At 42.6% G+C, this 26,726-nt stretch overlaps 1 protein-coding gene across 9 annotated transcripts in view; it reads left to right on the plus strand.

The window, feature by feature from the left end:
* Positions 1 to 22,624: 22,624 nt before the first annotated feature.
* Positions 22,625 to 26,726, plus strand: part of TNC (tenascin C) — a 108,335-nt gene continuing 104,233 nt past the window's right edge. For 2 of the 9 annotated variants that reach the window (XM_038745919.1, XM_038745921.1), the window contains exon 1: positions 22,626 to 22,845. The gene's annotated coding sequence lies outside the window, so the exon portion shown is untranslated. Of the gene's footprint in view, positions 22,846 to 26,726 lie in introns of all 9 variants that reach the window. The other 7 variants (XM_038745920.1, XM_038745923.1, XM_038745925.1 and 4 more) reach the window with 5 other exon arrangements.

Raw genomic sequence — 26,726 nt, forward strand, 5'->3', positions numbered from 1 at the left:
TCTCTGCTCAGTTAGAGGATAATTTGTGAGACACTTTTCATTATTGTTCCATTATCTGAGTTAACCAATACCTGAGCCTCAATGCCTTTGTCTGTAAAATGGAAGGAAAATTCCAATAGCCTCCATGCTACACAGTTGTGAAGGAACTCAAGAGATTTGTATATAATTTGCAGTTCTTTGCAAGTAATTGCTGTCTGACTGTCTCCCCTATTAGATTGCATTTTTGAACACAGGGAACAATGTATTGCTTTAGATGTCCTCTCTCAAGTGTTCAGTAAAGTGCTCTTCAGTCAGTAGGTGCCCAACTAAGATGATTGGATGGTTGATTAATTGATACTTTTAAAATGCTTTGGCAATCTGTGATATTCTCTGTAGCACAGGTAGTTAAATGAATCCATTCTCTCCCAGTGCGAAATACAGTGTTCTGCACATAATAAGAGATTTTAAAATATCATTACTATCTTCTTTTTCCCTTCCTCTGTTCAGGTTGTTGACAGTCACAGCCTGGTCCCTTCAGCATTGCCCTCTGCATCAGGCCGAGGCCCACCTAACCCCCAGGCTGCCTTCATGGGTTCATTCATTCCTTCAGTGGTATTTATTGAGTGCTTACTGTGTGCAGAGCACTGTACTAAGCACTTGGGAGAGTACAATATAACAATAAACAGACACATTTCTTGCCCACAACAAGCTTACAGTCTAGAAGTGGGGAGACAGACTTTAATATAAATAAATAGAATACAGATATGTACATAAGTGCTTTGGGACTTGGAGCAGGGAAGAACAAAGGGAGCAAGTCAGGGCGACGCAGAATGGAGTGGAAGAAGAGGAAAGGTGGGGGCTTATTCGGGGAAGGCCTACTGGAGGAGAGGTGCCTTCAATAAGGCTTTGAGGTGGGGGAGAGTAATTGTCTGTTGGACTTGAGGAGGGAGGCATTCCAGGTCAGAGGCAAGATATGGGCAAAGTGTTGGCAGTGAGAAGGTTAGTATTAGAGGAGCTAAGTGTGCAGGCTGGGTTGTAGGAGGAGACAATGTGAAGGAGTGCTTAAAACCAGTGGAGAGGAGTTTTTGTTTGATGTGGATGTAGATGGGCAACCACTGGAATTTTTTGAGGAGTGGAGTGACATGTCCTGAACATTTTGGTAGAAAAATGATCCAGACAGTAGAGTGAAGTGTGGACTGCAGTGGGGAGAGATAGGAGGGTAGGGGTTCAGCAAGGAGGCTGATGCAGTAATCTAAGCGGAATAAGATGAGTGACCGTATTAACATGGTAGCAGTTTGGATGGAGAGGTGAAGAATAGTAATAATGGAATTTGTTTAGAGTTTACTATGTGCCAAGCACTGCTGGGATAGATACAAGGTAATTAGGTCAGATTCAGTCCATGTCCTACATTGGTCTCACAATCTAAATAGGAAGGTATTGAATTCCCATTTTACAAGTGAGGAAATCAAGGTAAAGAAAAGCCACATCACTTGCTCAAAGTGCCAAAGCAGGCAAATGGCAGTGCTGGGATTAGAATCCAGAGGTAAACAATGGCATCATCACCCCTAATCTTTTTCTTCTCCTTTCTTCCTTTTCCTATCTCTCTTTTTTCCTTCTTCCTCTTCCCTTCCTCATCTCTTCCTTTGTACTTCGTCTTATCCCTGTTTGCTTTCCCCTCTTTCACCCTCTTGAAATCCTCTCTCCACAACTTCTGTTCCCCTTCTCATCCTTTCTGCTCTCTTCTGGCCAGTTGCAATAAGGCTCTATGCTTCTTTGACCCCAGGCTCATCCTGTCTAAGATGAATGGATGTCTGGTCAATTTACTGTGATATTTTCAGTCTCAAGGTTCCACAAATACATAAAGATGAATTGAGATGATTGGACTAATTTTCACATTTAGGTTTAATTGGGACAGCACTAGGAAAGAGTGCAGCACATTGCCAGGTACAGGCAAGAATTTGACATGTAGGACTCATTTATAGTCAAAGTGTTTGCTTCAAAAAAGTGTTCATTTAACCAAGGTTGTTCTGATCCAAACTAAGAATCTAACTTGCCTGGCCAGTTCTTTTTTGATGGTGTTTGTTAAACACTTATACCATGTGCCATGCACTGTACTAAGCTCTGGGATAGATACAAACTAATCAGGTTGAACACAGCCCATATCCCATATGGGCTCACAGTCATAATCCCCATTTTACAGATGAGGTAATTGAGGCACAGATAAGTGATTTGCCCAAGGTAACACAGCGGAAAAGTGATGGAACCAGGATTAAAAACCCAGGTTCTTCTGATTTCCAAGCCCATGTTCTATCCACTAAGCCATGCTGCTTCCCAAAAAAATGGTAGTCATTAAGAACTTACTATATGTCATCCACTGTACTAAATGCTGGGATAGGTACAAGATAATCAGTTTGGACACAGCTGATGTCCCACATGGGGTTCACAGCTATAATACCTATTTTTTATGGATGAGGGAAGTGAGGCACAGGGAAGTAAGTGACTTACCCAAAGTCACACAGCAAACAAGTGGTGAATCTGAGATTAGAACTCAATCCTCTTACTCCTAGGTCTGTGACCTTTCCACTAGGCCATGCTGCTTCTCTGGCATTTGTGGCCTTTAAACCTTAGGTGGTCTCCTCTCTACTCCACCCTCAGAAGTTCTGCCTTCAAGAAGTTTCAGCTTAAATGAATGGGATTTGTCAGGCTTCCAGATTGGTTGACTGTAATTTCCTTCAAGGCAGAGATCACGTCTACTAATTCTACTATACTTTTCCATTCACTTAGTACAGTGCTCTTACCAGAGTAGGGAGAGCATTGCTCATGATTGATTGAAAAACCCAATTGATTGATAGGTAGAGTCTGATCCTCTATTTTAGCATGCCTGAGTAAATGGCTCTCCATCACAGTAAGCTTGCATAAAATGCAGGAAGAGTTCGAGCTGAATAATAGGAAGCTGGATAATTTGAGTTAAAGGCAATTCCCTTGGTCCAGATCTAAATAGATGTAAATATATATTTATGATGTAGCTAATTACTGGTGGACACTAAGCATATCTGCCAAATTTCCTCATTTTCTCTCCTAACTTCATTTGAACTGCAATTCCTTAAGGTGAAAGGCCGTTGAGAAATGATGTCAGTTTCTGTTTTGCAGTCACGGCTGTCTTCAGTGTAATAGGAGTTGGCCACTGAGAATCTGACTCAGCAAGAGGTCACCTGTTTTGAGGTTTCCCTCCATTCCCGTAGAAGCAGGAGCTGGATATGAAGAGAGGTATATAGGCTCTCACTGACAATGCCAGAAAGAACCCAGGCAACAATGTCTCCCCACGTATCTTTGTCTGCTTTTGGCATGTGACCTCATACCCTAGCATACCACCATAGAACTCTAGTTCCGAGGGCCCCCAACAGCAAGGAAAACATGGTTTCTATTAAGGGCTGATTATGTGCCAAGCATTATACTAAGCACTGTGGTGACCAGACCAGACGTAGTCCCTGTCCCACATGAGGTCCACAGTCTAAGGGGAAGGGAGAATGGGAATTTATTTCCCACTGTATAGATGAGGAAGCTGAGGCACCCAAGAGCCTTCATCCTCTAGAGAGTACAGACTTTCCCAACAAAGGTGAAAGAAAATTTGAGGAAATTTGACCTGCCCTTGCCTGAATTCTCTGCCATTCCTAGATCTAAATTCAGATTTCAAACTTTTGATGGCCTCAGTAGTTCTATATGTGACTTACAGAATGTAACACTGTGGATCAGACCTTCCTGTGAAAGAAAAAGTGTAAGCTTACAAGCCCCACTTGGGGGCTGGGTCTTTGGTGATCTGAGGGTCCACCTGGAAAGCTGACCATTGGACCTTCACCAGATGAGTCTAATGAGCAGCCATTAGGTCTTTCTGGTTGTACATAATTTCCATGGAAACTGAACTAGGTCTTCCCTGTTCTCACACCCATCCAAGAAACTTAGGGGGAAAGGTCTTTTGAAGATGCATTAATCCATTATCCAGGAGCCCAGTTGGCAAATTACAGCCTAAAGTGTTCCCTAGGGACTTGAAAAAATCATTGCCATTTCAATTCAGAAGCAGCATTTGTATCATCTCACTTTTTATTAATGGTATTTGTTAAGTGCTTACTATATGCCAGGCACTGGACTGAGCACTGGGCGAGTTGCGATCAGGTTGGGCACAGTCCATGCCCCACCCGTGGCTCACAGTTTCAATCCCCATTGTACAGATGAGGTAACTGAGGCACAGGGAAATAAAGGGACTTGCCCAAAGTCACTCAGCACACCAGTAGCTGAGCTGGGATCAAAACCCAGGTCTTTCTGACTCCAAAGCCCCTGTTCTATCCACTAAGGCATGCTTCTTCTCTCCAGTGGGGGTACAGACTGGACCACACTAAGGTAACCAAGTAGCCACTTGATGGTGAGCTAAAATAGGGAAATAGCAAACAAGGAAGACAGAAAAAAAGTCTTAAAGATGCAATTAAGCAAAGCCTCAGGTGGTATATCTGGAGACAATTGTTAGGCAACAGCAGCAGAAGAGAAGTCAATAAGGTGTGCAGAAACTTCTGCAATATTGTGGTAAGTAGTGTGGCTCAGTGGAAAGAGCATGGGCTTTGGAGTCAGAGGACATGGGTTCAAATCCCAGCTCTGTCACTTGTCAGCTGTGTGACTTTGGGCAAGTCACTTAACTTCTCTGTGCCTGGGGATTAAGATTGTGAGCCCCATTTGGGACAACCTGATCACCTTGTAAGCTCCCCAGTGCTTAGAACAGTGCTTTGCACATAGTAAGCACATAATACATGCCATTATTACTTGGTGCTGAAAGGAAGAAATCACCTAGCCCTGGAAGTAAAAAATGCAATAAGGCAGCAAGGGACAGTCTTTAAATGCACACAATGCAGAAGGGCTCAATGAGTTACCCATCTGCTTTACCAATCACACTTCCACAAACAAATTAATATCTCACTGTCAGCAGGGTTGGTTTTGAACCCTAACAGCAAAGCTTTCTATTGATCTTTATCTTTATTGTATTTCTCTTCATACTATTCGGTGCATGTATGGGGCAGAAGATTTGGGTGGCTGTATGTTCAAATTAGAAATGAGAGCAATTACTGTTTGAAGACAAGCTGAACCCTTTCTTTCCTTGTGTGCCTAAGAATCTCTCCACCAGTAGAGAGAAGCAATATGACCTAGTGGATAGAGAATGGGCCGGGGAGTCAGAGGGACCTGAGTTCTAATCCCAGATCACTGCTGAGTGACCCTAGGCAAGTCACTTCACTTCCCTAGGCCTCAGCTACCTCATATTTAAAATGGAGATTAATAGTGTGAGTCCTTTGTGGGGCAGGGACTGTGACAAACCAGATTACTTGTATCTACCCCAGGACTTAGTACAGCACCTGGCACAAAATAAGCACTTACCAAATACCATAAAATAAAGAAAGGAAGGCACTAGGCAGCACCCACATTCAAATTTCATATGACATCCCTACAGCCCTCTGACTGAGCAGGATGCCAGGACCAGTTACTCCTAGGACAGGTGGTTCCAGCTTCTTGGGCAAAGGATGGGCTTCCTCAGTCTGGGGGAAAAAGCATCCATTGTGCTTCATTAATAGGTTATTATTTCCCCTGATAACCTGACCGCATATGAGATCATTGGATCAGACAGAAACAAGAAAGAAAGAAAAAAAATCAAAGTAGACAACGAATTTGTTCATTGTTCCCAGGAGCCTGGAGGGAACAGGTAGTCTGGTGCATGTCTGCTTCCTCCCTCTTAGTCCCACTTTCCTGTTGAACTTTTAAAGAACGAAGTCAGATGGCCCAAGCTTCCCAGTGGAAAACAAGGAATGAGATTACTCCCACTATGAACTCTCCCACATCCATCAACCCTGAATTCTCCCAGGATCTGAATTGCAGATGGCCAGACAGATAAGCCTGGTGACCTCACATCATCATCATTCCCACAAAGGGTTGGTGCCAAGGTGTGTTTGTGTGTGTCCACTAATACTACCATATTCTCCAATGAGCTCGGCAGAGTGTAGAGCACTCAATGATGTAAGTTGCTTGTGGGCAGGGATCATGTCTTCTAAATCTGTTATACTGTACTCTCCCAAGCTCTTGTGTAGTGTTCTGCACACAGTAAGCTCTTAATGAATATAATTGAAGGAGAGGGGAACGGAGAGGGAAAGTGTTTGTTATTTCATAGACAAGCAGCTTGGAGAAATGGGAAGTTCTCTGTGTCCATCTCCTTTCTATTTTTGGTCTTCTTCCCTGTGCGTTCCCCAATTTTGGGCCGCTCAGAGATTCCCCCAAACTCTGCTATGATCAATCCTCATTCTCCAGTCAGTGGGTGAAATAAAGTAGGAGCCCTCAGAAATATTCGAGCATTGGGGATTTTGCTGTTCCTGGATTTGGGGTGAGAGAGGAGAGGGCTAGTATTAGTTTTAAAGTTTAGTTTGTGTGTGTTTGGTCTTTTTATAGTTGATGGTACTTAATAAGGATTTACTATATGCAAGGCACTGTACTTAGCAATGGGGTAGATACAAGATAATATGGTTAGACCATTCCCTGTTTCATATGGGACTCACAGTTTAAATATGAGGTAACTGAGGCATAGAGAAGTTGAGTGACTTGACCAAGGTCATGCAACAAGCAAGTGACAGAGTTGGAATTGGATCCCAGGACGTCTGACTTCAAAGTTAGTTCTCTTTCCATTAGGCCTCACTCTGTTGAAACACACTAAGTTCCTTGTGTGGGGAACAGCCTTCAGTTCATTTTTGTTTTTGTACATTCCCAACCATATTATTGAGGAGCAGCATGGCTCAGTGGAAAGAGCATGGGTTTGGGTGTCAGAGATCATGGGTTCTAATCCCGGCTCTGCCACTTGTCAGCTCTGTGACTTTGGGCAAGTCACTTAACTTCTCCGTGCTTCAGTTACCTCATCTGTAATAGGGGGATTAAGACTGTGAGCGCTATGTGGGACAACCTGATCACCTTGTACCCACACCAGAACTCAGAACAGTGCTTTGCACATAGTAAGTGCTTAACAAATGCTATTATCATTATTATTATTATTATTATTATTATCATCATCACCATAATTATCGTTATCTTTATTATTATGGACCAGGTACAAGCTCAAAATACAACTTCTTAGTTCATCTACCTCTGTCTGTTTTCCAGGATTTAGATTTGAGATTATTTTCTGTGACAGTCTCCATCAGCTCAGGAGCCTGGCCTGAGCACCCCCTAACCTGCTCCAGATAAGAGACCCAAGTGGGGAATTGATTTACGTATTTAAACATCATTAAGCATCAACAAGAACTTAATGAAAAGGCTTCCAGCTTTGAGGTAGGTACTTACTGCCTCCAAAAGGAAGCTGAATATACTAAATAAAGGTGTAACCTTGAAATTTTTCAATTATTACACTATTTTATGAATTACTATCTCTAACTTCTTGTAACTCAACAAAAAACAAGCAAGGGAAGCAGAGAGTAAGAAAAGGCGGTCCAGAAGATGGTTTCCATAGGCTGGAGGAAGGAGAAGAGGCTGAAATTGTCACCAGAGGCTGATAGAGGCTGATAGAGGCTCCAGCATTTCCTTTCGAGTGTGGGGAAAGAAAGTGGATGGAGGGCTTTACTGTAAATGGACCACAGCTTTTGAAACATCAAGTGGGACTGAAGATGGGACCTGTATGGTCAGGACAGAAAGTCAAGAAGACAGAGATGCTGCTGCCACCTGATACTGCCAGTTTCCGGGCTTCCTGTGCAGCCATCCCTAGCACTGTTGAAACCCCCTTCATGCCAGCCACAAGTGGAACTTTGAGGTGTCCCACTGGCAATATTGAAGGTAAAAGATTATGGTCCTAAATGGGGGACAATAATAATAATAATAATAATAATACTGTTATCATTATTGCTATTATTATTATTATATTTATTAAGTGCTTACTACATGTCAAGCACTTTTCTAAGTGCTGGGGTAAATATGAATTAATGAAGTTGGGCACAGTCCCTTTTCCATTTGGGGCTCACAGTAGGGAGTGGGATTTAATCCCCATTTTAAAGGTGAGGAAACTGACGCACAGAGAAGTGAAGTGACTTGTCCAAGGTCACACAGCAAGAAATTGACAGAGCCAGGATTAGAACTTCAGTCCTCTGACTCCCACACTCGTGTTCTTTCCATTGGGCAATTCTTTCACTACTATTACTACTGCTACTACTACCTATTAAGCACTGTGTGCCAAGCATTGTGCTCAGCACTGGGGTTGATACAAAGTATTCAGCTTAGACACAACCTTTCACACACATGCAAAAATCAAAAACAAAAGTTTAAAAAGAAACTCCCTCTCCATTCACATTCAACAGACCATCACTCTCCCCACCTTCAAAGCCTTATTAAAATCACATCTCCTCCAAGAGGCCTTCCCTGAATAAGCCTTCATTTCCCTACTCCCTCTCCCTTCTGCATCACCCTTGCATTAGATTTGTATCCTTTATTCATCCCACTCTCAGCCCCAGAACTCTTATGCATCTGTAATTAATTTTACTGTCTCCCCGTCTAGACTGTAAGCGCCTGGTAGCAAGAAATATGACTACCAACTCTGTTATATTGTACTCTCCCAAGCACTTAGTACAGTGCTCTGCACATAGTATGTACTCAACAAATATTGATTGACTAATAATTAATGGTTACTTCAAATGAAGGAGCTTTGAATATGGTGAGATTCCAGAAATAATAACAATATAGAGCTATACTTAGAGGATTTATATGTGTTGGTAAAGTTCAGAAGAGAAAATAACATGATTAGAAAATAGAGGGTTGGTATTTCTTCTTAAAAATTGTCTATCAGAAAATCAAAGGCAAATCAGACCACTGATCACGTGTCAAACCAGACTTGTGTTTGCAGGTCACACTGAAGAGTTTCCTCCCTCTTCCCAAACCCAACCTAACCTGCCCACCACAGTTCGTGGAACCATCATGACCTGCTTTTTTTAAGGAATAATAATAATAATAATAATAATGGCATTTGTTGTTGTTGTTGTTGTCTTATGCTTTCGAGTCACGTCCAACCCATAGTGATGCCATGGACACATCTCTTCCAGAACGCCCCACCTCCATCTACAATCATTCTCGTAGTGTATCCATAGAGTTTTCTTGGTAAAAATATGGAAGCTGTTTACCATTGCCTCCTTCCATGCAGTAAAATCAAGTCTCCACCCTCGACTCTCTCCCATGCACAGCATGGGTGAGTTTTGACATGTAGCAGATTGCCTTCCACTTGCTAGCTACTGCCCATTCTGGGAATGAAATGGATATGCCTCTGCTTGACTCTCCCTCCCAAAGTGGAGACTGGTAGAGTACTGGAAACTCTCCAGGTGTGACCCTGAGAGGGTGGTATTTGTTAAGCCCTTACTAAGTGTCAGTCACTGAGTGCTTACTATATGTCATGTTCTAAGTGCTGGTGTAGGTAAAAGCTAAGTAGGTCGGACAAATGGAGCTCACAGTCTCAGTAGAAGGGAGAACAGTTAATTCTCATTTTACAGTTGAGCACAGAAAAGTTAAGTGACTTGTCCAAGGTCACACAGTAGACAAGTAGCAGAGTCGGGATTAGAACCTGTGTCCTCTGACTCCCAGACCCATGACCTTTCCACTAGGCCACGCTGCCTCTCTTGTGGCTTTAAGGGTCAGGGTAGTGGTACCTCTGCTGCTCTGGTAATGACAATAGGAGTAATTCTACACATTCACAAAAGCAGGAGTAAACTTCTGGTCCAACCACATCCTGGAAGAGTTAAGTCCAACCTCAGTCCCTGCCTCAACCCTGTCCCGTCATCATCATCATCATCATCAGTATTTATTGAGCACTTACTATGTGCAGAGGACTCTACTAAGTGCTGGGATGAATATGATACAATAGAGCTGGTAGACACATGTCCTGTCCACAATGATCTTCCAGTCTAGAGGGAGAGACAGACATAAATATATATAAATAATTAATAATGAATAATTTTTAGATAAGTGCATAAGTACTGTGGAGTTGAGGGTGGGAGGAATACTAAATACCCAAATACCACAAATCAAAGTTCCCTAATTCAGCCCCTCCTACAGTGATATTTTAAGCACTTACTATGATGGCATGTACTGTGCTAAACTTTGGAATAGTTGTAGGAAGAACAGATATACACAATCCTTCTCTCATATGGGGCTCTCAGTCTATCTAGGAGGGAGAACAGGAATTGAATCTTCATTTTATGGATGAGAAAGCCGATGCCCAGAGAAAGTTAATGGCTTGCCCAAGGTTATGCAGGAGACAAGTGGTGAAGCCGGGATCCTCAACCTAATAAGACTGAGCAGAGGGAGCAGATGAGGCATGTGCTTCCAGAGTTTCTGAGCCCCAGTGAAAAGATCCTAAAATAGCTTTCTACCTGTGCATTGATCCATTTGTGGCTGTTTTTAGACTGGCCCCTCTTAAGACTCTCTAGTCTCCGTGGAAACCCAAGGAATGAGGAGGAGTGCTGGAAAACCACACGGAAATGATTATTTAATGGAGTTTGTGTCTCCAGAGGCCAATAACTGACCAATTCCATGGGTGTCTGTGTAGTTAGAACATGACAGAAGAACATGGATACATTAGAACAGGATGAAAAATCATCTCCAATCTCAGCCCTGAAGCAGTGCATAGCAACCTTAAGGGGGATTGGTCTGTTGGAAAGGAAACTATCTTCACCAATTATTATCACAGTTCCTCCCCAAGCCACTGCCACTGGAATGCATAAGGCACAGAGAAGATGAAGACAACAGAAGCTGAGCTTTCAGAGGGCTCAGAAGACTTACTAGTCCTTTGTTCATCATCATCATCAATCGCATTTATTGAGCGCTTACTGTGTGCAGAGCACTGTACTAAGTGCTTGGGAAGTACAAGTTGGCAACATATAGAGACAGTCCCTACCCAACAGTGGGCTCACAGTCTAAAACATCTGCCTTTGTTGCAAGGCAGATGATTTGTTTCCCTGTTAATTAGCACCAAGAGAGGCTTTCAGTCCAGTGGACTTGTTTGGATGTATTTTGCCTTTGCTCAAGGCCATTTGCCATGGCCAAAACTTCCTCGGTGGGCCAGGCGGTATCCACCTGGAATACATTCTCTCCATTTTATACATCTCATTTCTCTTCAATGCTCCTGTTAGTTCAAGCTCAGCCACCTCAAAGTGCAGGCCAATCTGAGCACAGATACCTCCGGGGCAGTGGCTCAGATTGGGGAATGTCTGTGGCTTCTTTCCCTCTATTAAATTAGTGCTCTATGCTAATCCTCTGCTGAACAGCCAGTTCTGAGACAGCCCAGGGCATTGTTAAAAGGAGGTTCTTCTGACATGCCTCAGCAGTCTCTGACGTAAAAGTAGAGGGACTCCCATCCAGGAAACCAGATAGGACATGCAAGGGGGACCCAGCCTAAAATCCACAAAGAGGATGAGGAGTTATGCGCTTAGCTGCTGGGTAATTGGAGCTGTTCTCATCACTCCCTGCCAACATTCAACATTGACAAGTACTTTTCACCCAAGGGCCTTCTGAGAACAGATCAAGTGCCTTGAATTCACCCTCTTAGATATTATTGTTTCCACTTCTCCAGTTCTGTCTTCCAAACCTTCATTCTGCCCCACTTTCCCCACAGACTCAACAGCACCTCTAATTTGACCCTCCCTCAGGTTCATGACCTTTGAATTATCTTCAGCTCATCTCTTCCCTTCCTCCCCTTCCTTCAGTTAATGGCCAAGTGCTCCCAACCTTTCCCCAGTAAACCCTTAGAACTGCAACTTTTTCTCCAACCCTAATCCACTGCTGTAAGTCAGTTTCTATTCAGCTCAATTAATCAAACAGTGGCATTAATTGAGCACACACTGTGTGCAGAGCACTGTACTTAGTGTTTGGGAAAGTACAATATAACAGACTTGGTAGGCAAGATCTTTGCCCACAAGTACCTAGAATGCAGCCCGTCTCACCTCCGCAACATTGCCAAGATCCGCCCTTTCCTCTCCATCCAAACTGCTACCCTGCTCATTCAAGCTCTCATCCTATCCAGTCTGGATTACTGTATCAGCCTCCTCTCCGATCTCCCGTCCTCCTGTCTCTCCCCTCTTCAATCCATACTTCATGTCCAGAGTGTTTCTGGACATGTTACTCCCCTCCTCAAAAATCTCCAGTGGCTACCAATCAACCTATGCATCAGGCAAAAACTCTTCACCCTTGGCTTCAAGGCTCTCCATCACCTCACCCCCTCCTACCTCACCTCCCTTCTCTCCTTCTACAGCCCAGTCTGCAGCCTCCACTCCTCTGACTCTAATCTCCTCACCGTGCCTTGTTCTCGCCTGTCCCGCCATCGACTCCCGGCCCACGTCATACCCCTGGCCTGGAATGCCCTCCCTCCGCACATCCGCCAAGCTAGCTCTCTTCCTCCCTTCAAGGCCCTACTGAGAGCTCACCTCCCCCAGGAGGCCTTCCCAGACTAAGCTCCCTCCTTCCTCTCCCCCTCACCCCCCTCTCCATCCTCCCCGCCTTACCTCCTTCCCCTCCCCGCAGCACCTGTATATATGTATATATGTTTGTATGTATTTATTACTCTATTTATTTATTTATTTCATTTGTACATATTTATTCTATTTATTTTATTTTGTTAATATGTTTTGTTTTGTTCTCTGTCTCCCCCTTCTAGACTGTTAGCCCACTGTTGGGTAGGGACCATCTCTATATGTTGCCAACTTGTACTTCCCAAGTGCTTAGTAGAGTGCTCTGCGCACAGTAAGTGCTCAATAAATATGATCAAATGAATGAATGAATGAATGCAATAATCTTTTTCCTGGTCTCCCCAATTCTAGGCTTCCACTATTCCAGTCTCTCCTGACCGTAATAATAAGGAACATCTTCATAAGCATTGCTTTAATCATTTTTTTAAATTGCTATTTTTAAGTGCTCAACAGGCACTGTACTAAGCACTGGGGTAGATACAAGATATTCAGGCTGGACACAGTCCAGGTCCCACTTGTAACTCACAGTCTTAATCCCCATTTTATAGATGAGGTAATTTAGGCACAGAGAAATTAAGTGACCTACCCAAGGTCACACAAATAGAAAAGTGATGGAGCCAGAATTAGAATCCATGTGCTTCTGACTCCCAGGCTTGTGGTCTATCCACCTGGCAATTATGATTCCATCACTTGGAATGAATAAAACTCCTAACCTTGGCCTTCAACTGGCCTTCCTAATTTATTTTCTTTTACCTTCATCTCCACTCATACTTGTATTTTCCCCACCAGCCAAACAGCTCCCTGGGCCACATTTATCTCTCCCACCCCAAGCCATGGTTCATATTATTCCCACACCACTACAAAGTTTCCTGCCAAGGTAACAGAGCTCAGCACTGGAAAGACACACAAAAAAACACCCACTTTGAAGCACACTCTTTTACAATGCTCCATTCCAACTCTTTGGCTATACCTCCACCCATGGCTTCCAGAATCTTTAATTTTCTATACCTGTGTATCAGTGATTTTATTCATTTACTTGTAAGCTATATATTTATGTTAGTTCCATCTCTTCCATCTTGCTGGAAGCTACTCCAAGATGAAAACATGTTTTGGATTGTCCATTGGAATTTCTTCATTATACCCACTATGGTACTTTACCCCAAGTGGGAGCTCAGTAAATTAGTGTGGAAGCATAAGAACATCAGTAAAGGCAACCAGAATGAGAACATTGGTCCATCATTCGTTCATTTCCTTCAATTGAATTTATTGAGCACTTACTATGTGCCAAGCACTGTACTAAGCACTTGGGAGAGTATAACAATGAACAGACACATTCCCTGCCCACCACAAGTTCACATCCAGCCCAATACTCTGTTTCTATCTATGGTACCAAAGGATGCTTGGAAAGAATAGCATCATGCCTCTTTCCTCATCATTCATCTTCACATTAGTGATGTACCATTCTTAACTCCCCTTTAAATCATCTGAATTGTCTATGAATGCAATTAAACCTTTTTTGTCTTCTAACAACCTTATCTGCTCTTTCGTTCTACTCACTGTTGCCTCTATCTGTAAATATATCAAAATCCTTTTTGAAGAAGTAGATGTTTTGACATACCCCATTTCCTGTGATGATACTTTTCGTACACTTACCACCTGCTGTTTGAAGATGTGCTTCCTTTTATTTGACTTCAATTTTCATTTTGGTTTCATAGAATTAGTTGGCCAACAATTCTATAGCCATCCTATTTCACTAGTCCGTGATTTTGCAATCTCCAATTAGTGACAGAAAAGTTTGAGGAATCAATTTATGGCTTCACTTCCCTGCATGAAGAGGAGAGTGTATAAGGTACTTCCCTCTAACCAGTTAAAAATCACAAGATGACTACTACTTCTTGAGAGAGCCTCCTTATTTTAGCCATTCAAGACACTGTTTAGAAAGTTGTGGCCCATGTTCAAGAACAGGTGTATAAAATTAGATACATCCAAAAAAAATACACTTTAAATCAATCACATGGAAGGGGTTATGCAGAATGTGCTATGTGCTGGGTAATGAATGTACATGCTATGGTGCATATATACCTGTGGTATTATTTTACAGGCAGCTGGACATAAGGAATGTCTACCCTACTCTATACGAATTAAGAGAAGAAAAAAGAAAAAGGAGCTTTTGGTGCAATATCTCATCAATCCATCAATCAATCAATGGTACTTACTGAGCACTTACTTTGTGCAGAGGATTGTCCTAAGTGCTTGGGAGCATACAATACAGCAGAAGTAGCGGACATGTTCCCTCCCATAATGAGCTTACTCTCTGTAGGGGAAGACAGACATTAATATGAATAAATAAGCAATTTATAATATGCAATTTAAAGATTATATTTATAAGTGCTGTGGGGTTGGGGATGGGGCAAATATCAGATGTCCAAGGGTCATAGATCCAAGGGCACAGGTGATGCAGAAGGGAGAGCAAGCCAGGGAAAAAAGGGCTTACTCAGAGAAAGCCTTTTGGAGGAATGCTTTGAACATGCAGAGAATGGTGGTCCGGTGTAAATGTAGAGGGAGGGAATTTCAGGCAAGGGGGAGGATGTGCGAAAGGGGTCTGCAAAGAGATAAATGAAATCAGGGCACAGCGTCACTTGAGGAATGGAATATGTGGGCTGGGCTGTAGTAGGAGATCAGTGAAGTAAGGTAGGATGGCATGAGCTGATTGAGTGCTTTAAAGCCAATTGTAAGGAGTTTCTGTTTGATGCAGAGGTGGTTGAGTGCAGAGGTTCTTGAGGAGTGGGGAGACATGGACTGAACAATTTTGTTAATAAATGATCTGTGCAGCAGAGTGAAGTAAGGACTGGAGTGGGGAGAGACAGGAGACCTGGAGGTCAGAGAGGAGGCTTCTCCCCCTTCTAGACTGCTCTCCTCCTTCTAGACTGTGAGTCCGTTGTTGGGTAGGGACTGTCTCTATACGTTGCCGACTTGTACTTCCCAAGTGCTTAGTACAGTGTTCTGCACACAGCAAGAGCTCAATAAATATGATTGAATGAAGGAATGAATGAGGCAGATGCAGTAGTCTTGACAGGAAAGGATAAGTGCTTGGATCAGTATGGTAGCAGATTGGATGGAGAGGAAAGAGAAGTACAACATAACCATGAGAGACACTGTTTCCTAGTGGCTAGAGCACGGTCTTGGGAGTCAGATGGACATGGGTTTTAGTTATGGCTCTGCCAAGTGTCTGGTGTGTGACCTTGGGCAAGTTCCTTAACCTCTCTGTGACTCAGGTTGCCTCACCTGTAAAATGAGGATCAAGACTGTGAACCCCACATGGGATGGGGACTGTGTCCAACCTAATTAGCTTGTATCTACCACAGTGCTTAGAACAGTGCCTGGAAAATGGTAAATGCTTAACAAATACCATAATAATAAATAAAAAAGGCTTCCAGTTGAGCTGTTCAATATTTGAAACACTGACAAGTATTTACTTTGGAGCTGGGCCCTCTTCCCAGTCTCTCGAGGTGAGATTAACCATGGAGGTGGCAGGATTAAAAATGTTGATTTAACCTTGATTCATTTCATATGCCACTTTGGTTCATCCTACTTCATTTTTTCACAAATCCTGAGGTCACTCTATAGGATTCAAAATGGTGTAGTCCATTGCTTCAAAGTCTCTCCCTCCATTTTAGGCCCTGAAATTTCACAGCACAAACTCTGGCCTTCGAAACAGGAGCATTAATGACCTGGAGTCCCTTCAGATGACTTCAACTCCCTCCCTCTCTAGAATAACATTCCCAAAGCCAGAACTGCTTTGATCCAGCATTCTTTATATCAGGGGCACGTTTATTTAAAATATGAGCCTGAGCCAGGTCCTCACCTAGAGATAACCACTTCATAGAGCATTGAGCAGTCAGTAGTTTAGTACCTCTTTAAGCAATACTTCTTCTATAGACCTTCTGAGGTTAACGTTTATTGCAATTAATAGTACTTATAATGGTATCAAATAAGTGGCATTTAAGTGCTTACTGTGTGCCACGTACTGTACTAAGCACTGAGGCCTTCCCAGACTGAGCCCCCTCCTCCTTTCCCCCTCGTCCCCCTCCTCATCCCCCCTGCCCTACCTCCTTCCCCTCCCCACAGCACCTGTATATATGTTTGTACATATTTATTACTCTATTTTACTTGTACATATTTACTATTCTATTTATTTTATTTTGTTAATATGTTTTGTTTTGTTGTCTGTCTCTAGACTGTGAGTCCGCTGTTGGGTAGGGACCCTCTCTATATGTTGCCAACTTGTACTTCCCAAGCGCTTAGTACAGTGCTCTGCACACAGTAAGTGCTCAATAAATACAATTGTATGAATGAATGAATATAAAATAATCAAGTCCCACAAGGGGCTCACATTCTAAGAAGGAGGGAGAACAGGTACTGAATCTCCATTTTGAAAATGAAGGAACTAAGGCAAAGAGAATAAATAATAAATGATGGCATTTACTAAGTGCTTACTATGTGCAAAGCACTTTTCTAAGTGCTGAGGAGGTTACAAGATGATAAGGTTGTCCTACGGGGGCTCACAGTCTTAATCCCCATTTTACAGATGAGGTAACTGAATCACAGAGAAGTTAAGTGACTTGCCCAAAGTCACACAGCTGACAATTAGCAGAGCTGGGATTTGAACCCATGACTTCTGACTCCAAAACCCACGCTCTTTCCACTGAGCCTCGCTGCTTCTCCTAGAAGTTAAGTGACTTGCCCAAAGTCACACAGCCGGTAAATGCCAGAACTGGGATTAGAAGCTAGTTGCTTTTACTCCCAGGCCCATGCCTTTTTCCATTAGTCCACATTGATAAATGACTACAGGGAGCCAACCACTGTGCTAAACATAGGTTCAGCTGAAAGGAAATTAGACTCAATTTGGTCCTTTTCCAACATGGGAATAAGAGGAAGGGAGAGCAGGTATTTAATCCTCATTTCATACCACAGTATTCGAGAGCAGAGCTGGGACTAGAACTCAGATCTCCTAACTTCTAGTCCCTTGCTCTCTCCACTAGCCCAAACTACCTCCTTTATTGGTCTATTTGTTAATAAGGTTTCCTTAATAGCTAAAATGGAGTTACTGGCAACCCCAGAAAGGAGGAGCAAGTTGAATATAAGGCACATACAATGAATCCCAAGAATAATGAGCAAGGTTTTCTTCGGCAAACATCCAGCAGAATCCCAGGAAATAACAGGCATGAGTAGTCCCACTTATTCCCATTCAATCAATCAATTCATCAATAGTATTTATTGAGCACTTACAGAGTACAGAGCACCCTGCTAAATGTTTTAGAAAGTACAATACAGTAGATTTGATAGAACTGTCCCCTGACCCCAAGAAGCTTACAGTTTAGAGGAGAAGACAGGCATTACAATAAATTATGGATGTGTACAGAAGTGCTGTTTAACCGAGGGTGTGGTGAATATCAAATGATTAAGGGGTACAGATCCAAGTATAAAGATGATGTAGAAGGGAGAGGGAGTAGGGGAAATGAAGGTTTAGTTCAGGAAAGATCTCAACTCACCATACTTCGTTCTCCTTTAAATCACAACTCCAAGTCCACCTCCTCCAGGAAGTTTGCTTTGATTAACCTCCCCTACTCACCTCCTGTACAGACACATTCAGCTTTGCAGTAGCTGACTATGTATTCTACACAATCACTTTCTTAGCCTATCACTCTCTATTATGCAAACAGGAAACCAAATGTCCATTAGACAAATTGAAATGAAAGTGTGGAGGTAGGAGAGAAGGACTAAAGGGAAATATGATAAAAGTTTCCAAATCTGGTACCAAAATCAGAAGCAGATATAAACAAGAGTGCAAGTGGAACTCAGCAAGATCAAACAAATAACCCAAAATGGCCCTTAGAGGAGTTTGGATCTAGAAAGTGTCAAAGAGGAAAATCCACAGAGTCACAGGCAAGCTTATCCACACAGGTCACCCAAAGAGAAGCACATAGTCTTGATAGAGTCAGAGAGAGCTGCAGTAAGAAAAAGGACTACAGCAAGAGAAAGGCAGACCGAAACAAAATGGATGGATACATACCTCAAACACACTGTTCCAGTGGATGGATACATACCTCAAACACACTGTTCCAAGATCATTTTAGGGAAGATGGAGAGGAGTTGGGAGACATTATTCTACTAAGTGAATTCTACAGTGGAAATTTGTACTGTGGAAATTGACCACATAAGGGACAAATTAAAGTTCTTTTTGTTTAGATTAAAATACAAACAACTAAACTGGGTAGTATCCCAATGATAGTAACAGTACATCATAGATTTCCAGACTGATAGATTCTCTAGGACTCTAATCAGTCCACCTCCTCACTTATTCATCTCCCTTTCCTCAGGTATCTTTCCCCATTCATCTCAGCTCCTTCTCTAACTCACTCCCTTCCTCAAAAATTAATTATCTTGACCCTTGCACCCCCTCTGACTTTCACCCAACCCTAGATAAACTCCATGACTGACAACTGTTCCTTGCCTACAACTTTCTCCTTGACTCCTCTATGTCTGCATTTGCATTTAAATCAAACCATCTTCACGAAAGAACTAGAGAATTACCTATAGCCAAAACCATTGGCCTCCTTATCATTGTCCCTCTCTTCAATCTCTCTGCAGCTCTTGATGCCATTCACCATCCTTTCTCTCTTGGTTTGCCCAAACGGTCCAATAACCAAATCCATAATAAGCCCACAGTCACCAATATCCAACTGAAAACAGCAACCCAGAGCCAAGGCCAAGAAGGACTGAATCTGCATTCAAAGTTTGAGTCTGAATGGGGCCCACCAGACTGTAGGTTGAAAGTTGTCCCAGGTTTCTCCTGTGTTCTAGAGACACTTAACTACAAAGCATGCTTAGCCCTGATTCCCTGCTAACAAGGCAGGATTCTTTTGTCATAATTCAGCCAGTAGGTTGAACCATCCTCAACTTTGTTCATGCTAAGAAGGCAACTCTTGTCTGGAAATTAGGACCTGATGGGAGCCTCCTATTTGATTATTGTTTCTTCTGGGGCAACATCATTTTTTGCTGAAGAAGTAGTAATGGAGAGGAATTGTAGTCCCATGATCCTCTTCCATCAGCCTACCTGGGCTGTAGGAATAGCCCTGAGGATCTCCCAGGGAATAGTGAAGTGAAGTGGACTGGAGTGGGAAAACATCTGAAAAGATTAAGAAAAAGTTGAAAAACATTCTCTGTAACAGGGGAATAGTAATAATAATTATTATGGTACTTGTTTTTAAGCACCTTAATATGTGCCATGCACTGCTGTAAGTTCTGGTGAAGATACAAATTAATCAGGTTGTACATAGTCCCTGTCCCACATCTGGCTCCCAGTCTTAATCCCCATTTTATAGATGAGGTAACTGAGGCCCAGAGAAGTTAAGTGACTTGTCCAAGGTCTCACAGCAGACATGTGGCAGAGCCAGAATTAGAACCCACAACTCCTGACTCCCAGGCCCGTGCTCTATCCATTAAGCCACGCTGCTTCTCTCTAGTGGATGTCTGGGATGTTTAATGGCAATGTTCCCAGACCACAGAAATGCCCAACATGCTTGCATGGTGCCATTCAACATACTGTTGGGTTGATGCTTAATGTTGGGTTTGCCCCATGAAGACTTGGTCCAAATAATAATAACAATAGTTGCTTTCATTAGCCTTTTACTGTATGTCAAGCACCGTGCTAAACTCTGGGATAGATTCTTCACAATCCGATCAGAAAGGGTTTCTCATAGTGTTCACAGTCTTGTACCCACTTTACAGATAAGAAAAGTGAGGCACTAAGAAGTTAACTGACTCGCCCAAGTTCGCACAGCAGAATTTACTCCTCAAAATTCTATTCAAAGCACACCCTCCACACCACAGCCAGAAATTGAAATGAAGAGAAATTGCTATTTCATTGGACAGACTTCAAGAAAGTCTGAATTTCATCCAACAGGAAGGGGGTGAAATTGGTCAAATTTGGAGATCCACGTAAGCAATGACAACATCTGTTTGGGACTGGAACCCTAAAGCCTTCTGCTACTGAAAAACTTGCTTTCTTTAAACAGTCAGAATTTCCAAACAATCCACTCTTTATTGCCGTACAAAGTACTGGAATTTAAATAAACTTTTAGTTTGGAACTATTTATGGATCTTCTTATTGTCCGGGAGAACTGCTATGAGTTATGAGTTATGAAATCCACTCATAACTAGGGCATCTTAAGGAGCAAACTAGTCATGGCCCCACATGATGTAGTGAGCAGATGTAGATTTTGAGGATTAATAATAATAATGATAATTGTAGTATTTTTTAAGAGCTGTACATTGGGGTAGCTACAAGATAATCAGATCAGACAGTCTCTATTTCACATAGAACTTTCAGTCTAATAAGATGGAGAATAGATACTGAATCCCCATTTTACAAATGAGGAAATGGAAACACAGAAAAGTTAAGTGACTTACCCAAGGTCACACAGCAGCCAAGTTAGTATGAAAGGGGAATTCTGGGGTATAAGACTCAGGCATCTGAGTGACCTGGGAATAAATCCATGGACCCTTGTGCAGAACCGAAGCCTCAGACCAGGAGAATGCATGCAGAAAGAGGTGAATGGCTGCCTGGACTTGTGTTCATTTTCCCTGGTTAACTTGTTTTGAAAAGTTCTGCATATTCAGCCACTTGGGGAGGGTGACATGTATGAGCTGCCATGACTGTCTCCTGCCAAGAGGTGGAAGTACATTGCTGTGGAGATGTGCCTGGGGAGCCCTCCCTCAGATGCTGCCTTCATCTGCCCTTTGGCCCTGTTTCATGGTGGGAAGAGCCACACACGAGAGGAAGAGGAAGCCCAAGGTACCATTGAAAGTACTAGCCCTGCACGTCCATTTTCCCCTTGCTGCCAGGCAACAAACAGAAGCAGCAGGGAACAGGCCGCAGCAGAGATATAATAATGCCCAATCAAGTGAGGATCACATAGCCCTAATCTAGATAACCCAATTCAAAAGAGTTGGACACATTTCAAGTTGGCCATAGCATGAAAGCATTGAGCGCCCTGTGATAGTGGCTGCCTGTCAACCTACGAATCAAGCGAAAACTCCTCATTCTCGGCTTCAAAGCTCTCCATCACCTCACCCCCTCCTACCTCCCCTCCCTTCTCTCCTTCTACAGCCCAGCCCACACCCTCTGCTCCTCTGCAGCTACCTCCTCACTGTGCCTTGTTCTCACCTGGAAAGTGCTCAATAAAAACGATTGAATGAATGAATGAATGAATTTGATCATATTTATTGAGCGCTTACTGTGTGCAGAGCACTGTACTAAGCGCTTGGTGAAGAATGAATGATAGACCAGGTGTGAAGATGTGGAGAGGCAGGTGCTGTTGACCCCTTCTGGGTCACATTTAGGACCCCAAACCAAACCATGTATCCTCTCTCAACATACTCCATCACAACCCCCATCTAAGCCTGTTTTATCCAGACCCCGTAAAAAGCCAAATTCCCCATCTTTTTAATATGCTTTCACCCTTCTTTCCAAGAAATCAGTATGGCTTAATTTAGGGAATTTTTCTCTCTTTCTCTTTGATTGGGGAGGAATGGAGCAGCTCTTAAATGATTACTTCATATCAGCATGGGGTTATAGTTACCAGAGTGTAGGAATAATAGCAACAAAACACCCTAAATCCCATCCCAATCTTGCCTCACTTCCCTTCTGTTTCATAATTAGAACTTTTCATAGATTTTTATGACGAGCCTAGAGGCAAAATACTTCTACCCTGTGTCATTTACTATCCCAATCTTGCCTCACTTCGCTTCTGTTTCACAATTAGAACTATGGATTGTTTTGAAGAGCCTAGAGGCAAAATACTTCTCCCCTGTGTCATTTCCTAGCAGCCAATTCTTCAAGGGAGAGGGGTTTTCCTTCTTCAGCCATACATTGTATTCAAATGCATGTGTGTATTTCTGGCTGCTGCTGTTCTTGGGAGTGAGTGAATGAGTGTCTTTCATGAGCTAACCAGTTGCTGGGAAGCTGTTCCTTTAATTCCACCAACAGAGAGTTGAAAGCCTGCCCGGAGGCATCCCATTACAAGGGGAAGGAGCCAGGAATCTCCACAGCTATATAAATTCAGCAAAAACTGTCTGCAGTGGTTACAGTGTGTCTTACTGTCAAACATCTCTCTTGCATACACTCACTCACACACACACACACACACACACTCACACAGGAGTGCTCACAAACTTTAGATTAGAAGAAAACTTCCCCAGTTTTCACAGAAGAACAGCAACAAGGTGGGAGATTTTTAATTTATTTAATGGAGACTGTTCACAGTAGGAACTAATACCCATCCACGTCTGGAAGGTAAGCCCATTTGATCATTGTTACAAGAGAGCGGGAAATAGATTTTAAGCTGATGATAAAGAAATGACTTTTCCAGAACTTTGTCACTTCTACATCATTCTGCCTGAATGATCCAACTTTTCCACCGGGAAAGCCAATCTGGTGGAAATTTGAAGGGGAGATTATCTTGTGATTTGCTTCTCCTGAAGCAAAATACAAGTAAATAGGGTAAATAATAGTAATTCATCCTTGGCAAGTCTCTGCAACGCATTTATGAATGGTGGGAGTGTAAAGTACGGTACCTAAAGAAATGAATACTAGAGTGTAAAGAGCCAAACACTGAAATACTTGATCCTGTACTTGTCCTTCTGTTCATTTTACACAACGTGTTTCAGAGGCCAGAGTTTTAAATCAGTTCCGTTATTACACTGATATGGCAAGGATGCAAACTTGGGACTTGTGCTGTTGTTGAACTTACAGGTTGTAGCTTTCTCCCTTCTTCTGAGGTAAGTCATAGTTTTCCTCTCCTTGTGGGTAAAAGCTTGCTTCTGAAGTCCAGAGGCAGCCCCACGCTGGGAAGAAAATATTAAAAGGGGATTCTCACTCTGCTTGCCAGGGTCTAACAAATGTTTTTCCTAGAGCTAAGGTTCATCCCTGCCAGCTGAAAAATGAGCCACTTTTCTATATCTAATGGCATTTCCTGAGCTTAATTTTGGACGTTTTCTATGTCTGCTGGTTTCTAGCTTGATTGGCAGTGCCTGAGTCCTTAGTGTGTGCAATGATAGGGATTTTGTGTTGGCTTTGGTGAATGGTGTGTCTGAATGAAGGTGGCAGCACTGGACTGTTTAAACTACTGATTACCACTTCAATACTAAGTGCAGTTACAGTATTCTTTAGTTATGTTTCTGGGCTTTAAAATGAATCTTTGACTTATGAAAGCACATAATCTTTCTGTGTGTAGAGACATTCCGCTACAGAAGGCCATTTTAAACACTATATTGCTTTGTGGTTCAAATGAAAAAAACGCTATATTATACAAGAGACTTGCCTTGAGTTAAAATAAATGTCCCTTTGCTGAGGTATTTGTTTTCCTTTATAGAGGTTGGCCCAATGGATAGCATGAATACCAACTAATATCCACTATGCAAGACTTTTCTTATTCAGGTACTCTCTAACAGTTACCATTTAGGGTCTATTCCTTTGGAGGACTGGCCCTTTTCATTCATTCATTCATTCAATCGTATTTATTGAGCACTTACTGTGTGCAGAGCACTGTACTAAGCACTTGGGAAGTACAAGTTGGTAACATATAGAGATGGTCCCTACCAAACAGTCTAGAAGGGGGAGACAGACAACAAAACAAAACATATTAACAAAATGAAATAAATAGAATAAATATGTACAAGTAAAATAGAGTAATAAATATGTACAAACATATATACATATATATAGCCCCTGTGGAGAGGGGAAGGAGGTAAGGTGGGGGTGATGGGGAGGGGGGAGGGGAGAGGAAGGAGGGGGCTCAGTCTGGGAAGGCCTCCTGGAGGAGGTGATCTCTCAGTAGGGCCTTGAAGGGAGGAAGAGAGCTAGCTTGGCGGATGTGCAGAGGGAGGGCATTCCAGGCTATGGGGAGGACGTGGGCCAGAGATCGACAGCGGGACAGGCGAGAACGAGGCACAGTGAGGAGGTTAGCAGCCAAGGTGAGGAGGGTGCGGGCTGGGGTGTAGAAGGAAAGAAGGGAGGTGAGGTGGGGGGGGGGGGGCGCAAGGTGATGGAGAGCCTTGAAGCAGAGAGGAGGGGGTGAGGTGATGGACAGCCTTGAAGCCGAGAGTGAAGAGTTTTTGCCTGATGCGTAGGTTGATTGGTAGCCACTGGAGATTTTTGAGGAGGGGAGTAACATGCCCAGAGCGTTTCTGCACAAAGATGATCCGCGCAGCAGTGTGAAGTATAGATTGAAGTGGGGAGAGACAGGAGGACAGGAGATCAGAGAGGAGGCTGATGCTGTAATGCAGTCGGGATAGGATGAGAGAATGAACCAGCAGGGTAGCAGTTTGGATGAAGAGGAAAGGGTGGATCTTAGCGATGTTGTGGAGGTGAGAGCGGCACTTTTTGGTGATGGATTGGATGTGAGGGGTGAATGAGAGAGCAGAGTCGAGGATGACATCTGAATATGGAAATCTGAATGAGATGGTGTAATAATAATAATAATAATGGCATTTGTTAAGCACTTACTATGTGCAAAGCACTGTTCTAAGTACAGGGAGGATACAAGGTGATCAGGTTGTCCCACATGTCTCTCACAATCAATCCCCATTTTACAGATGAGGTAACTGAGTCACAGAGAAGTTAAGTGACTTGCCCAAAGTCACAAAGCTGACAAGCAGCGGAGCCAGGATTAGAACCCATGACCTCTGACTTCCAAGCCCATGCTCTTTCCATTGAGCCATGCTGCTTCTTAGTTTGGCTCCTCTATAAATTGAGCATTTTTAAAACACATTTCATTTTGTACCTCTGTGATTGTAAGCGGAAATATAGTGTATTTTAAAAGTCAAGAAGTTAAGTGACTTGCCTGAAATCACACAGCTGACAAGTGGTGGAGCCAGGATTAGAACCCATGATCTCTGACTCCCAAGCCCATGCTCTTTCCACTGAGCCACGCTGCTTCTTATTTTGGATCCTCTATAAATTGAGCATTTTTAAAACACATTTCATTTTGTACCTCTATGATTGTAAGTGGAAATATAGTGTATTTTAAAAGTCAGAATCTCCTGAATACTTTTCTCTGTGTTGTAATAGCATCATCCAACTGATCACTGTGATTTGGGAAAAGATAAAGGTTTAAAAGGCCTTCTAAAGAAAGTCCTTATATGCCTTCTCTCCTAAAATAACCAACAATAAGTTCTACATTTTTAAATGGAGTTTGGCCAATTCTAAATACACTGAACGATACTGGAGACTTTCAAGACTCTTCTGTATAGTAAGGTTCCCACAAATGTATTTTAAATAATTATTCCAATTAACCTGGGTCAGAAATTATACAGTCCACTCTCCCATCCCGTTAATTATTCTTCACAACAATTTGTTCAGCCATCATGTCTTTATGCAAGTCACCCTCAGGAAACCAACACTGAAAGTCCAGGATCTTAATCCTCCTGTAACAGAGTCACTAGTAGAATGGCCAAGCCCAAGTAAGGCTTTGCAATCCCAGTTTTAGTAACTTGGTGTGACTAAGTCAACTGAAGTTGATCTACAGGAGTGGGAGGTAGAGGTTAGCAGGAGAAATGCAAACTACTCCTGCAAAAGAGATTCTGAACTATTCACTGCTCTTCTCTCATCCTGACATTTGTGCCGCCCTCTGAAACTTGTGAAAGTGAGAAACAACATGACCTAGTGGAAAGGGTATGGGCCTGGGATTCAGAGGACCTCGGTTCTAATCCCAAATCTGCCACTTGTCTGCTGCGTGACCTTGAATAAGTCACACAACTTCTCTATGCCTGAGTTCCCTCATATGTAAAATGGGGATTAAGACTGTGAGTCCCATTTGGTAGTGGACTCTGCCCAACCTGATTATCTTTTATCTACCCCAGTGCTTAGTACAATACCTGGAACATAGTAAGCTCTTAAGAAATACCATTTAAAATTGGAATTTGAAAGTTTGATTTAAATATTCTGTTAATTATTATTTGCTGATTATCCGTGGGTTGGAATTTTGGTGGGAAAAATAACTTTTTTGATTAAACTTGCTGCAGTTTTATTAGACTGACTGCCAATAAGTCAGCAAAGCTAAACTATCATATAATTTTTATGGTGTTTCTTTTGCACTTACTTTGCAAAGGAGTTTGAAGTTGAAAGAATGAATGATAGTATGTTCTTTGTAAACCTTGCTCTTTCCTGTGCCAATA

Source organism: Tachyglossus aculeatus, chromosome 4 (genome assembly GCF_015852505.1).
Source record: "Tachyglossus aculeatus isolate mTacAcu1 chromosome 4, mTacAcu1.pri, whole genome shotgun sequence".
NCBI classification, from domain to species: Eukaryota; Metazoa; Chordata; class Mammalia; order Monotremata; family Tachyglossidae; genus Tachyglossus; species Tachyglossus aculeatus.